The following is a 15,207-nucleotide window of genomic DNA, read 5'->3' on the forward strand; positions in this document are numbered from 1 at the left end:
ACCGCACACTTGTACTACACGCTCAGACAATCACGCAAACCCTGACAAACAGGTAAAAAGCCTCTCACACCGGTCAGGGACAGGCCAATTGGCTCTCAACCTCCAGAAACAACGATCATGAAGCTCTGACAGTTGTATACTTACAAGAGTTATGGTGCGAGTGTTTGACAGTGGCGCCATCTATTGAGAAGCAGCAGTTGTTTTTCCAAATGGCTGTTTTTTTAAAGGTTACCGTAAATCATTTATATAATTACTGTATTACGAAATAATGTAATAATCTAAACTACTGTAACTTTGAATTGGCGCACAACATAAGGCTTCCTGAGTGTATTAAATGTTACAAATATTAAAGTAGCAGCATTTATCAAAACGAGTGAAAAGAATAGGCCACTGCTTTTTTTATTTTTTTCTTCATCAAACTGAGATTAGTTTCCCGTTCTCAGCGTTTTCTCGCCCCTTGAAAACTGGTTTTGCCGAGAAAATCTACACTTATATTGAATGATACGTAACATGGTCTAATACATACAGGTATCTCATACGGGTGCACTGCAATAAATGACTTGCGAACCTTCAAAAAGCGTTCACAGACGCTGTGACAACAGTTACTGTCCGGAGGAAAAGTTGGAATAAAGAGCTGACCAAGAGCTGCTGCGGAAGTGTATACCAAACATGAAAGCGCTTATTGAACGTGGTTTCAATTTTGTCATAGTCCAAGTGGGATACCTTCAAATACACAAATCATAATTTTGGCCAAATTCAAGTTCTTCGTCGTCGCTTTGGGTCCCAATCATCTGGTGTCCTCATTTCCCCAACTTAACATAATGTCTTCCAGAAAACTTCTTCAATATCACGACCTAATTTTCGACTATCGCGTTAGAGCCTCAAAACTCATTTGAAGTTGGCTTTTGGAAGTCTTTTATTTTTACATTAAACAGCGGGATCTCATTTAATTATTTCAAATATATACATATACTATATAATATATATAATATATATATATATATATATATAAATATAATTAAATAATATATAATATATATAATATAATATATATAATTATATAATATATATATATATCATATATATATATATATATATATAATATAATATATATATATATATATATATATATATATATATATATATATATATATATATATATATATATATATATATATATATATATATATATATATATATATATATATATATATATATATACTGTGCATTAAGCTACAAATGTCCTTTAATATCTAATTCGGTCTACTTCGGAATTAACAGCCTAGTGGTTTACAGCACTTCACTGTAGTACGTCCTGAATTCTTGGTTCCGTGGTTCGAGCCAATGAACCGACGAATTTCTTATCAAACTAAAAAAAATTAACTTTCGGTTAACATATATGAAAATATGTTAATTCCGAGGTAGAGGGAATTGGATATTAAAGGACATTTGTAGCTTAACGCGTATATATGAATCACGGTGATGCTATAAATCATATCATATATATATATATTATATATATATATATGTGTGTGTGTGTGTGTGTGTGTGTGTGTGTGTGTGTGTGTGTGTGTGTGTGTGTGTCCTTTAATATCCAATTCGCTCTACCTGGGAATTAATATATTTTCATATAAGTTAACCGAAGGCAGGGTTGGTAATTGTTTGTTTAAAAAAAAATTAAATCAGTGATTTTTTTACTTTTTTATTTATATGATTTTAAAATTTATTTGGTTTTTGGTTTTCTTAAATCTTTTTTCAAAATGTATTTTATGACAGAATTACTATTGATTTATCTTATAGGTTTCTAGTTCTGGCCTAAAGAATGTACTTGCAATTTTTTTTTTATCAAAATAAATAGATGCAGCAGAGTTATGCTCAAGTATTTTATTAACCTTCAACCTACATTTTTCAATTTGTTTGCTTTCAAATAAAGAATAAAAAAACAATGTTAAAAATCATGATTTTTTAAATGAAAAAACCAATGATTTAACAACTTAAATCAGTTTGATTTAATCATTGCCAACCCTGACCGAAGGGAAATTTTTTTAGGTGATATTAATTTCGTCTTCTAGTGGATTCGAACCGGCAAACAGAGGGGAAATCTGGTCTAAAGTCCTGATTTCTCCTTTATGCTCTGGTTCGAATCCACGAGAGAACGAGGTTATCAAAGGCATCACTCCACCAAACCTCTTCTCTTCATATCTTACTTCACTTTATCTCGCCATCTGATTCTCTATCTCCTCTTGATCTTCCTCTAACAGGTTCCTCCCAAGCCCTCCTCAAGTCTTCCATCCTCAACACATGCCCATACCATCTTAAAAGTGACTCTCTTATCACCACTGTAATCTTTATTAAGCCTGCCCTACTTCTTTTTTCATCATTTTCCAATCTCTCAAGCAGAAATATTCCCACAATTCACCTCTGCATTCTCATCTCTGTTTTCTCAAACTTTACTTCCTCCTTTCTTCTTAAGAGCCCATGTTTCTGCTCCATACATTAACACTGGTCTTATCACAAAATATATCTTGACTTTTAGCTTGATTGGCATTTTCTTATCACATACCACTCCAGCTACCTCTCTCCATTTCCCCTATGATAGCTTTTATCCTACTGTCAACTTCAGCCTCACATTGTCCCTCTTGGCTTAAAGTAGATCCTAGGTATTTAAACTTTTCTGCCTGTTTTATAATCAAGCCTCTTCTTTCTTGTATTACTATTCTGTCTCTAACGTCTCTAGTACTCAGCAAAGCCTGTTTTATTTATATTCACCTTTAAGCCACACCTCTCTAAAGACTCCTGCCACTCTCCAACTATTCTCATTAGTTCCTCCTAATTTTCAGCAGTAATCACCAGATCATCAGCATACAACAATTCCCAAAGCTCTTCATTCCTGATTGCTTCACTCAACACATCCAAGATCAGCACAAACAAAAATGGGCTTAATGCTGACACTTGGTGTAATTCAACACTAACTTCAAAGTTTTCTGTTTCCCAACTGCTGTTATCACTTTTGTTCACACCCTACTATATATAACCTCGACCAGCCTAACCAACTTTTCTGGGGCTTTCCTTTTCCTTAAACACCAAAACATCACTTCTCTTGGGATTCTATTGTATGCTTTCTCTAGGTCTATGAATGCACAATAGAGCTCCCGGTTTCCCTCTAGCCTCTTTTCCTGTAGCTTCTTTCTATGAAGATGACATCCACCATCCCTCTTCCTCTCATGAATCCATACTTTTGTTTCCCGATCTTTACAATCTCTCTTAATCTCTCATCCAGTACTCTCTCTAAAACTTTCAATCCATGCTCTGTTAGTTAATTTCCCTGGAGTTACCACAATCCAAGACATCTCCCTTTTGCTTGTATATGTACACCATTACTCTCTCCTCACAATCCCTTGCTATTTCTTCTCTTCACATATAGCTTTTAATAAATCCAGCATCCATTTCTCCCCCTTTGTACCTAGTAATTTGAGCATTTCAATTTGTAACTCCGATGGACCTGGTGATTTACCATTCTTCAACCCTCTGTGCTTCCCCATCTCCTTTCTCTCATTTTAAGTATTTAACAGTTGTTCAAAATACTCTTGTCCTTTCTTCCTAATGTTTTCCTCTCCATACAATATATTTCCATCATTATCCTTGATGACACCCAATCTACCCACATACTGTCTGCCTTTTCCTCAAGTTTGAAATCTTATAGATATCCTTTTCTCCTTCTCTACTGCTCTGCTGCCCTTTTGATCTTGCAATTACTTAACTACCAATTCAATTGATCTGGTGGTTGTTTTCACTTAAATTCTATGTATGGACTGGCCCTCCTTTTATCTCGGACAATCGAGCAAGGGATTAGAAGTAAGATTAAAACAGCATAAATATTGTGAAAACTGGGCAAACATCTTATGCAATATTCATTTATTTAAGTGAAAACAACCACTGGATAAACTGGATTTGTAGTTCAGTAACTGAAAGATCAAAAGATGTCTTATCACGAAATCTTTTAGAATCTGCCATTATAAAACTTACTTCCCATTGTAATTTTAATATTAGTCTGGCCTGTTTCATTTAGATCCTTGAATTTGTAACATGTTTAAGAACGACCTCTAAGTTACAATCACAGACTTAAATACAAATTAGTTGCCTTATAGATATTTTCTTTGTATATGTATGTTTAATATGTTTTGTGAATAAGTTTTTGTTTACCAAAGATCTGAATGTCGTCAGTTGCCACCCTGTATAATCTTTTAATTGTCTTGTCCCTGTGTCTGAGCAGCTGGACTTAATCTTTTTGTTCTTAAATTGTACCCATGTTTATGCTTGTTTGGGAAGGTTACTCATTCTCCAGGTGTGTTGGATTCAAGGTACTAATCTCCTTATAATCCCTATCTGTCACTTATACGACCCTTCCTCGTCCTTTCAGTTTCTCATGTATGTCAGTTTGTCTGCTAAGTAAAGGACGTTGAGTCGAAAGATCTTGGAGCTACCCCATTGTTTATCTTTCCTTTGTGGCTTATATCTTTATTGCATTCATCACATTCCAAACTTTCATGATTCAGTTATACATACATACATATACACACACATACATACATATATATATATATATATATATATATATATATATATATATATATATATATACATATATATATATATATACATATATATGTGTGTGTGTGTGTTTTAATTGGGGAGGGACAGGTGGGGGAGGGGCCATGCATCTATGCCACTGTTTTTGTATTCAGTCAACTTCACCTGATGTGACCAGATAGTCTTAGTACCATTGATTTCTTCAATAGTGACTTTTAGTTTCCTTGCTTGATGGTACACTCAGCCCCATCTCCTGTGAGTGTATATATATTAATATATATATATATATATATATATATTATATATATATATATATATTATATATAGATATATATATATATACATATATACAATATACATATATATATATATCTATATATATATATCATAACATATACATAATATATATATATATATATATTATATGATATATTATATATATATTATATATAAATAATATATTATTTATTATATTGTGTGCTGTGTGTATTTCTACGAAGGGACACCCTTCCCTAGCCAACTCGCCTTCCCAGCTTTACACAAGGAAATAAAGTAAAATATAATTTTCATGCTCATAGACAAATTGATGTAAAACTTAAATTGTTTCATTACTTTCATAAAACCACGATCATCTTTCATCATACAGCTGACTGATAGCAAGGATATGGAAAAATATTTGCCCCTTCTCGTAACTATTGCCCACTGGACACTATTAATCTTTGCTTTGAACCTGTGACTGCTCTGAAAATCTCTGTTTCAGGAAATGAGGTCACTTGAGGACAAATCTGTGCCTTATGCTAGGAAGAGCCAGCAAAAAGGATTAATGAAAAGAAAGTTTCCGAGCCCATAGCAAACAAACCACCACGTGGCCTACCTTGCCATGCAGTTGACCAGGTCAAGGAAGTACAACAAAGGTCCAAGGGCATGCTCATAGAAAACGGAGTATCAAGAACCAAGCAAGCAATTACTGTCCCATCTGTGAAGAAAAGTAATCCAGACCAGAGGTCATAACAGGACTAAGACGACCCAAGAAGAGCGTTAAGAGATATTTTGTTTACAGTGACAAAAGCATCTTTCCCTTTGACTCCATGCTCCTTCAGGGCCCTTCCCTTGACCACGTGGCCATCTTGCTTAACTCAGAGTTTTATCCCAGTGAAAGCCCTTTCAATTCTTCCTCCATTCCTATCTGAGGTGAAGACAACACTCTAACGAGGTAAAGTGCCCCAGATCAGAGGTCCTTCCATCAGCCCAACGTTATTATTCTTTCACTGATTTTTCCTTTCCATTTTCAATGTGCAAGTTTTCATATTAGACTTCACTTCAATCAGTGAAGCACATTTATTTAACTCATAAGTGTATCTTGTGTCGTGAAATCAAGATACCTTGGCACCTTCCATGTGCCATCATGATATTTTTCTTGATTATGCAGATTCCTTTCTGTCCATCTTGTGCATTTCCAATTGCAGATGGAGACTCTGGCTGTGGATCCTTCCTTTCATGGTGCTTTGTTTGCCATGGTCCCAAACCATTGCCCCTTATATCTACAGTGCCATTGAAGTGAACTCTCCCCGACATTCTTCAGTGATTTCTTTATTCCCACAATTTAGTTATTTAGCAGGATTCTGTTTACCTGCCTAATTCATTCCCCATTCTTCTGATGTTTAGTTAGTGTAAATATATGTGATTTTAAATTAACCTAAGTTTTTATCTATATCTCCCTGCTGAGTAGAGCCCTCAGCTCAATCCTTTCTTGTTAAGTTTAGCCTGAACACTAAGAAATAGACAGCTACAAATGAAACCTCATGGTACGTGAATCACTTTCCTAGTAAATGCATAAAGGCAATTTCCCCGCTCAGAATCCAAGCTCCTTCCCAGGTAAAACTATAATATTGGAGACCTTGCCAAGATTCTTGCAATCTGCAATGTTACTATTTGAACCCTTCATCCCTTGCAACCTGCAGCTATCAGCTACTGTCCACACTACAGCTGGATGCAAGACAAGAAACGAACATTAGTGCAAAACCCCTAAATAAGCAAGCAATCAACTGGAGTTCCACAGCGTAAGTACAATGTTATTTCTTGTACAACTTTAAGCAGTTTTCTCAATTTCTTAATCTGATATTTTCGTGGCAACCTGCCAATTCATGAATCCCTTTGTAAAGCCTTATAATGGCTCCCCTTTCCCCTTTTTGAATTTACTTCACACACACTGCCAATGCAGAGGGCAAACTGCCAGATCTTCCAGTGTTATAACTCCTTTGACTTCCCTTTCACGCCTTCTAACTACCTTACTTTGGCAGCAGTGCAATGGTTGCTAAGGAATAAGATTCTGGCATACTAATCATAACTTCTTGCCATTCTTAACTGATTATAACCCCTTAAGTATCTCACAAATTTCAGAAATCAGAGCTAATAACTAAAGGTGGCTCCATTGACTCTTATCTTTTCCATGTACATAAACTCAGCGTCAGTAGGCACCTGCGACCTAAGTGCCAATATTGGCATAGTGCCATCGTTTCCAAGGCAAATTAACTGTATGACTTTGACCTCACAAAGTTAATCCTACATTTTTAAGTGCATCACTAACCTTGCAAATTACTCTAGAAATAATAACTTAAAACTGTTTTATCTTTTACCCTTATTTATGTAATCATGAAATACTGAAATTAGAATTGTAATAATCACTGCTTTAGAGTATCAACAGCTAATTTTATTACTATTCAGCATTGACATAAATTTTGAAACTGCTGTAAAATAATTTCCAACAGAAGGAAATAAAAGTAAAATATAACTTTTATGCTTTTAACTGAAATTAGCATAGAACTTAAATTGTTTCATTTCTTTCAAAGAGCACAATCACTTTCCACCATACAGCTGACTGACATTTGCCCATTCTTAATCTCTTAATTACTGTCCCCTGGCCACTAATTAATCTTTGCTTTGGACCTGTGACTGCTCTGAAAAACACTGTTCCAGGAAATGAAGCTGCTTGTAGACAAATCGGTGTCATGGGCTAGGAAGAGCCAGTGAAAAGGATTAACGAGAGGAGAGAGTTTCAGAGGCCCACAGCAACCAACCCACCATGTGGCCTGCCTTGCCATGCAGTTGATTGGGTCAAGGGAGCATGCCACAGGTCCAAGGTCATGCTCATAGAGAACGGAATATCAAGAACCAAACGATTACAGCCGCATCTGGGAAAATAAGAAAAGTGATCCTGACTAAAGGTCATAAAGGACCGACCCGACCCACAAGGAGCATTAGACAGTTTGGCTAGAGACGGAAACATCTTTCTCTTTGACCCCTCCCCCTCTCCTTCAGGGCTCTTCCCTTGACTATGTGGCTATTTTGCTTAAGCCCAAGTTTTATTCCAGTGAAAGCCCTTTCAAGTGTTCCTATGGTGAGGACAATGCTCTGACAAGGTAAAGTTCCCCAGATCAGATTTTCTTTCATCAGCCCGACATTATCATTCTTTCACTGATTTTTTCCTTTTCATATTCAAGATGAAAGTTTCCATATTAGACCTGACTTCAGTCAGTACAGCGCATTTATTCAACTCATATGGGTATCTTGTGTCGCGAAATCAAGATACCTTGGTACCTTCCCTGTGCCATCATGAGCTTTTTCTTGATTATGCTGATTCCTTTCTGTCCCGTAACTTTTGTGCATTTTCAACTGCAGAAGGAGACGCTGGCTGTGGATCCTTACTTTCATTGTGCTCTGCTTGCCATGGTCCCAAACCATTGCCCCTTATATCTACAGTGCCACTGATATGAATTCTCCCGGACATTCTTCAGTTATCACTTTATTCCCCCAATTTAGTTATTTAGCAGGATTCTGTTTACCTGCCCAATTTATTCCCCATTCTTCTGATTTATGTTTAGTGTAATTATGTGCAACTTTAAAGTAAACCAAAGCATTTACCTACAACATCTCCCTGATGAGTAGAGCCCTCAGCTCATTCCTTTCTTGTTAAGTTTTGCCTGAACCCTAAGAAATAGACAGATACGAATGAAACCGCATGGTACTAGAATTACTTCCCTTTCCTAATATAAAAGCATAAAGGTAATTTCCCTGCTCAGAATTCAAGCTCCTTCCCAGGTAAAAACTATATATATATGCATATATATATATATATATATATATATATATATATATATATATATATATATATATATATATATATATATAATATATATATATATATATATATATATATACATATTACATATATTTATTGAAGAAGGCAATGATACTAAGATTTAGGGAACAAGGGCTATATGATCACAACAGGCGAAGTCGACTGAATGCGACAACCGAAATGGCCCAAACAGTGACATAGATACAACCCCCCCCCCCCTTACCTCCCTCCCAACAATTAAGAAATTTTTAAATCTTAATTTCTTCAATCACAGTAAAGTTGGTTCATCTCCTTGAGACTGCGACTGAGTTCATTTAATTTCACATTACTCAATCCAAACTGAAGGTTCTGAAAGGTCATAGTATATGTCTTCTGTGATGCAATTATTCTCTCTCTCTCTCTCTCTCTCTCTCTCTCTCTCTCTCTCTCTCTCTCTCTCTCTCTCTCTCTCTCTCTCTCTCATAACGACCTGCATGCGTTCACCGTGAAAGTCATGATAAATTTCTAATTGCCTCTTTGTCCTGCGATTAAAAACTATAATTATCTGCTACGGTAGAAATATTACATTTAATGACAATTTCATGGGCAATTACTCTCATAAATGATAAATAATAAAACCATCGTAACTCATCGGTGAACACAATCATTTCCAAAAGTGGCAGAACTGAAAAGAAACAAACCAACACCGACGATTATTTATAGGCTATCCCTGAAAACTGAGAATATGACATCAGGTGCAAGCGCTGATATATGACAAGATGATCTCACAACTCTATGCAACTGGTGATAGGTAAGTCATGAAACTTTAAATTACCAGCAAATGTTTTCCTTTGCTACACTCCCCAAGTCTGAAAGACAAACGCAATCATACAAAAACGCTCTTTCTTCTACAATTTCTCTTAGCAATTTTCACTCAACGTTTTACTGAACAGAAAATTGTATCATCATCAACATCGCTTTCGACGCTTTTTCTTAAAAGTTCCTCTGAGAAATCCCGCTACCCATGTCTGTCCTCTGCTTTCACTTCCACAAATCTCTCTCTACTCACTTCCAGTCCCCAGTCACATAGTTCTCATGGAAGTGGGTCTGGGTCTTCAAAATTTGTCTGTTTTACCTGGGATGGTGCTGAGGACATGTCCAAAACATCTACTTCCCCATTTCATTACTATTTCGTTACAAGCAGAACGTTCGTAATTTCTAGTATTAGTTTGTTTGTTTGTATGGTGTTTTTACATTGCATAGAACCAGTGGTTATACAACAACGGGACCAACGGCTTTACGTGACTTCCGAACCACGTCGGGAGTGAACTTCTATCACCATAAATACTCATCTCTCACCCCTCAGTGGAATGTCCGAGAATCGAACCCACGGCCACTGAAAACTTCTAGTATTACTATTTCTATAACTATCCTGCTATCTGCACATTCTCCTATTTAAGCTTTATTTTCAGCTCGACACAAAGTTTTTACACAGAATCACGGTTACACCATGAATCGTGTCCATACAGAAATGGACAGCACCAGCTCGGGATCTTATATGAAGGTGCAAACCCGGATGACTGAAAGGGGAAAGTATAGTTGTGACCTGGACCACTAAAGAATTTGTTTGTTTTATTTGTTTGTATGGTGTTTTTACGTTGCATGGAACCAGTGGTTATTCAGCAACGGGACCAACGGCTTTACGTGACTTCCGAACCACGTCGAGAGTGAACTTCTATCACCAGAAATACACATCTCACTTCTCAATGGAATGGCCGAGAATCGAACCCGCGACCACCGTGGTGAGAAGCAAACACCAAACCAACCACGTCACTGAGGCATTTCTACTAAGAATGCTTCATTTGACACCGGGCATCCGGGTGGTAAAATGGTGTACGTATTTTGTTCATGACCTGTGATTCAGTTACGTTTGTTTTTGTCGTTCAGGAAAGGGTAGATTTTTCATTTAATTAATTTACACAGTCCCTCCGCCGTTCTCTTGAATATGGGCATAATAAAACTAAAATTTAGAGAGAGAGAGAGAGAGAGAGAGAGAGAGAGAGAGAGAGAGAGAGAGAGAGAGAGAGAGAGGAACATTTATAAGGGTCAATTTTTTATTTGAACGAACGGAAGGGGAAAAAGATTCTGATGGATATCTTGTGAATTGTTTCAATCGGTTCAACCTGGTCAGGTGAGGATTGTCTCGTTAATGCAATTCAGTCTTGATGGCTTAAATTTTGACGAGGTAATGAACACTCACGTCTGTTTTTCTATCCTCTATTACAAATGCTCTCTCTCTCTCTCTCTCTCTCTCTCTCTCTCTCTCTCTCTCTCTCTCTCTCTCTCTCTCTCTCTCTCTTCCTCAGCTGCGAAAATGATCAAGGAACTTCTATTTATATAATTCTAGGCCTAGGTCAACAGAGACCTAGTGCAAAGTTGGTGATAAAAGGTGGGTTATATAAAAGATGTAGGGGGAACACGGCAATGCCAAAGAGAGAAATGCCGAAGGGTTTATGAGCAAGTGGCTCTCAGAACAGAAGATGCAAATGAAAGAAGGTGACAGAAATATACATGTTTGTGTGCATGTATATTCCCCATATTGCACATACGTAAACACTCACACACACAAAAGATTCTTTATCGATGACAGACGAAACATAGTGACAGAAAGACTGTCCGCACTACCAGATCCTGCCCACCACCGGTAAATATAATCTGAGGTAATGAGCTTTGTGATAAATCACTTTGGTGTGAGGAGGGTTAAATGTTACGGTGGAATTACATCTTCCCCAACACTCCTCCCACCTTCAATAATTCTACCTGTAGTTTCATCTTTCTCTCGGCTTCCCTAAGTGGAATGTTTTTTATGTTTTTTTTTATTTTAGATATAATAAGTAGTGCTTAGGTACATAACAGCAAGCGAATGGTTACATTTCAAAGCTACACAAACCTTGCAGAATTTGAAGAATATGAGGAATATGACGTATAAACCTATGACAATCAAATTCATTTTTAAATTACATCGATAAGAAATTGACAAGCTACAGCAGGCAATGAACATCCAACTATGTTTAATATTGCGATTACGTTGTATTACTTGAATATAGTTAAATTTAAAATTCAGGCCAGGGGCCAAGCAATGGGACCTTTGAGGTCATTCAGGCTGAAACGGAAATTGAGAGTAAAAGGTTTGAAATGTGTAAACAGATGAAAACCTTGCAGTTGCACAATGAATCAAGTGTTAGGAGAGGGTGGAGAGTAATATGAAAGGAGTTACAGTAAAGATAATGAGAGGGGTGGCAGCTAGGGGCCGAAGGCACGCTGCAAAGAACCTCATGTAATGCCTACGGTGTACTACATGAGGGTGCACTGATGGCACTAACCCCCTACGGAAACGTTGTATTACTGAAGAAAGCTAGTTTCACTACTGAATACAAGAAGCGGTTGGATTCGTACACAAAATGTAAATATAAAAAGCCCATCCTTTTGAATAAAAGAGATAGTTGCTCGCAGGCGTCAAAATCACGACTAAGATGACAAACTGAGCAAATAAAAATCTCAGCTACGTAATTCGGGGAAAAGGGAACGGGTCTCGAGGGTCTCGAGTTGCAGAGAAGAGAATTGTTGCTGTTCGATATTCTCAAGGGTAATTTATCAAATTATATTGATCATATGAAATCTCCATATTTGTTTGCACTTATATATCCTAAATGTTTAAAGTTGATGGAAACAACGCAAACAGAAGGGAAAAAAAAGTAAATGATCACATAAAAGAATTAGATAGCGAAAGCTTTATCTTGCAACATTTCGTGTTCTGGAACCTAACTTGTCCCAGACGTTGGCATAGAAAATAAGGTAAGACGGAATTCAGATAAGGCAGATCTTGTTGCATTTCTTCACTACCGTAATTGTAATTGGCATAGGCGCTGGGTAGGAAACTATACGCTCAATAAACTCAAAACTATTAGCACACCTTCAGTCCATAACTTAATTGAAACGCATCGCAACGTGCATAACGATTCCGATTTTCCCGTAATTGGTGTCAAATTTGATTCCAAAGTTTCTTGACTACGGTAACGAAAACACCTGTTCCAAAATCTTATGTATTACTCACAAGGCTTCCAGTGTCAACAAAAATGGGGTGTAATGCCATTTACCTCAAAATATTTAATATTGCTATTAATGGAATAATATTTTCTTTCCGGAAGTTATGACGCCTCTGCAATCTTGACATTAAACAGAACCATTGAAGGTGATGGTATTCCTCCTCCCAACAATCGTAATGATGATTTATACCATCAACGGAAGATGTCTCGTTTAGCTCTCCTCCATAAATCTTATTCCAGCATCAGAAAACTTTTCCCGTTGCCTTTAGTGCCGTCACTTCTGGAAGTCATATAAATATTCAGAATGCGCTCCCCACCCTGATGCTGATGCCCATTTGTTTCCTTTTCTGCAAAAGTCTAGAGCAGTCTTACGGGCAACGGTGCTGATGCTTCAGTTTAACAATAATAGGTGGTGTTATACAACGTTAAAAAAATAAGCATTATAAACTTCCTTCTTACTTATATTGCATGTATGCATTTATGTACTTTATTAATGTTGGATGATTTGTCTTTGTTTCTACACTTCGCTCTTACATTGTTGACATAGGCATTATTTCTGGAAATGCTGACTTAGGAAATTCGTGCTAAAATATTTGAACTTGTGTCATATGAATCTTAGTATAGCAGCATTCTTTTGTTGTCTCTGCTCAATTTATATGAGCATTTTGTTAATATATATATATATATATATATATATATATATATATATATATATATATAAATTACACACATACATATATATATATATATACATATGTATATATATACATACATATACATGAACCTATAAGTATACTTTTAGGATATAATCATTTATAATATATATATATATATATATATATATATATATATATATATATATATATATATATAGATTAGTACCATAGTAACAAAAACTTACAAGCCATGTATGATGCACGATACATGGACTTCGAACCATAAATTGATTTAAAACTATCACTACCATATATCGTGAGTAGCACGTATTTGAATAGCTACTGTAAAAGGAATGTAGTTGGGTCGCTGAATGTGTATACAGAATATCTTGATATAACTGCTGATTATTGTTGCTTTTTTTGGGCTTAATCTACTATATTCAATTCCCGCATTTAATAATCAATGTCATAATTTTTCTAGAATTTCGGACAAGACGGTCACCGTCCACGCACCTTCGTTTAAACTATATCCAGTGATTTACTTTCCCCTGTGGTATGACTTCCTACTAATAATAAGTTAAAAATGCGAGATGTTTCTTCGGGCGCGATCGAGTTTTCTTTGCAGCGTACAATCCTGTATGAAAGTCTCCATGCACTGCAGTATTAAAACTCTCAGCCACAGACCAGGCAGCCCTAAGTTGCTCCCCAGATGAAGATGCGGTTAAGCGATGATACGTCGGCGGATCATGGCTAACTTTAACCATAAATAAGATAAACTGTACTGAGGCTAGAAGGCTGCAATTTGGTATGTTTGATGATTGGAGGGTGGATGATCAGCATACCAATTTGCAGCCCTCTGACCTCAGAGAGGCAAAAAGCCAGTCCTATAGTTTTCTTTTACAGAAAACTAAAAGTAGCCGAGATAAAGTGAATGCAAGTGAGGGTGAAGGATGAAGTCCGTCAAAACGATGTTCTAACCCAGGTTTTCATGTGGTGATTTACTACGTTTACTAGCTTTGCATCTTTTAATTTTGTAGATTGTGCTCAATAAATGGGTATTTTTTATAATTTATATATATATATATATATATATATAATATATATAATATATATATATATATATATATATATATATATATATATATATATATATATATATATATATATATATATATATATAGATAGATATAATTATATATAATTTATGTGTGTATCTATGTATGTATATACTATACATTCACAGGGCCAAGTGATATTTAAATGCGGAACACAACAAAGAATAAATTAACACTATACATACTTAGGTGAAAAATAAAGTAAGCATAAAACATTCAAAACTGTTAGATGTCTGGAAGAGAAAGGAGTAGTCCCTCTTCGACATTCTGGACAGATGGGAAGTGTGCCACCTTCATGTACTGTTTTCGTAGGATAGCCAAATCTTACAACTGAGTTTTTCTGACGGAAATCTGACAGCCATATACTAGTTTTGTTGCCATTCGGACCAGACTTCACTGCTTAAAATCTATACAACTTACACATTTCTCTCGAGCTAAATCGACCTTGTTTGTACATTTCCAGGCTGGTTTTTATTTATGTGGAATTTGTTTTCGACAAATCTGACTCAATTAAATTCTGCTACAATGTCTCGTGAAGATAAAAGTCTTAAAACACCAGCCCAACTGATAAATTAATTTTTTTCTTCAAAATCAATATAAAATGCTGTTTTCTTGTGCATATA

Source organism: Macrobrachium nipponense, chromosome 42 (assembly GCF_015104395.2).
Source record: "Macrobrachium nipponense isolate FS-2020 chromosome 42, ASM1510439v2, whole genome shotgun sequence".
In the NCBI taxonomy this organism is placed as follows: domain Eukaryota; kingdom Metazoa; phylum Arthropoda; class Malacostraca; order Decapoda; family Palaemonidae; genus Macrobrachium; species Macrobrachium nipponense.